Consider the following 1,721-nt stretch of genomic DNA (forward strand, 5'->3'; position numbering starts at 1 on the left):
TCCTGGGAGAAGTGCAGCCAGAGGGCTCCTTGGAAGTGAGAATGACCAGACTTTGTGTCACCTACTTAGTCATGTTGTCAGAAAGGACCATCCCCTGGAGAAGGATATCATACTTGGTAAAGTGGAGGGTGAACAAAAAGGGGAAGATGGATTGACAATTGAGATGGATTGACACAGTGGCTTCAAGGATGGGCTCAGGTATAACAAGGATCTTGAGACTGGCACAGAACTGGGCAGTGTTTTGTTCTGTTGTACACAGGGTTGTTATGAGTTGGAGCTGACTCAATGGCACCTAATAACAACAACAATTTTTTACATCTATCAGCCACTCCTCGGAAGGAAGATGGGGCAATCTACTTCTGTAGTGATACTGCCTTGGAAACCCAAGGAGGGGTCGCTATGAGTCAGGGCCAACTGGACAGCACATAACAACAACAACACTGTCTATCTAGGAGCTCTGGTGGCATAGTGCCCAAGACATTTGACTGCTAACCAGAAGCCTGGTGGTTCAAACCCACCCTCCTCAGAAGGAAGATTGGGCAATCTACTTCCGTAGTGATACTGCCTTGGAAACCTAACAAAGGGTCACTATGAGTCAGATCTTACTGGATAGCAGTGAGTTTTTTTTTTTTTTTTTTTTAATCACCTATTTACCTATCTTGCTATCTATCTCCCTACCTATCATCTCTCTATATATATCTGTTCAGCAACTATCTGTGCACAGAGTTCTTTTTTCTTAATGCTGGAACTCCTTATCTATCACCTGACTTGCAAAAATTTTCCTTATTTATTTACATTGGATACATAATTAATTTCCTTTTGTCTTTCCCCTTCCAATATCACTACTTAAGTACACTTTCCAAAATTTAAATAGAATCATGAATTTCCCTTATTTTAAAATGTTCAATAGCTTGCCATGATTTATTGATTAAATTGCAAAGACCATAAGTTAAACTACACACTTCTTCACTGCTTTATTTCTATCTCTCTCTCTTATACACTTCATCCCTGATATAACTCCAAATGTAGCCTGTAGGGCTTTTTTTTTTTTTTTTTTTAGTAGTAAAAACACAGAAACTTTATTGTTTCCAACACAGGGACAGGTCTTAACAGGGCAGCGGGCAATGGCTCTGAGGTGAGAGCAGGCCCTTACTTGCCGGCAATGAGTGGATTCCGCAGGAACACAATGACTGAGTCCCCTCGCAGGAACGTATTGGAGATGTAGAGGTTCATATTGAGGGGCTTGGACTTCTTCTTGCCCTTGCCGCTCTTGGGGACCTCAGTCTACATCTCGTTCATGTTCTCCAGCACCATGTTGCAATGCCTGCCAAAGGCCTTCTTGTTGTTGCGACAGTTAATGAGCACTTGCGTGTTGTTCTTGACCAACTGCTTGAGCACGGACAGCAGCCCTGTGTTTTAACTCTTCCTCTTCCCGCTTCTGCAGCTCCTCTGGGGTCATCTTGCTCTTGGGCTCATTGAGGAGGGTCATGGTGCTGGCTGCATTCTCAGCTCATTCCCGTGTCCTCTGTGTTGCTTCTGCCTCTGAAGGGACAGGCCTAGCATGTAGTTTTTTAAATTAAATGTTATTTCTATAAAATTTATATCTATAGATATTTTTACAGTCAAATAATTTTATATACACTATCATAAACACCCTGAGTCTTCCTTTTCCACCTCTTGTTTCTATTCTCCAGCGACAATTACATTTTAATGCTTTTGAC

At 42.0% G+C, this 1,721-nt stretch overlaps 1 pseudogene; it reads right to left on the bottom strand.

The window, feature by feature from the left end:
• Window positions 1–1,149: 1,149 nt before the first annotated feature.
• On the bottom strand, window positions 1,150–1,489 carry LOC103201827 (annotated as a pseudogene).
• Between the last annotated feature and the right edge of the window lie 232 nt (window positions 1,490–1,721).

The sequence above is a fragment of the Orycteropus afer genome, unplaced genomic scaffold (genome assembly GCF_000298275.1).
Source record: "Orycteropus afer afer isolate SDZICR_OR568_19922 unplaced genomic scaffold, OryAfe1.0 scaffold00166, whole genome shotgun sequence".
NCBI lineage: Eukaryota > Metazoa > Chordata > Mammalia > Tubulidentata > Orycteropodidae > Orycteropus > Orycteropus afer.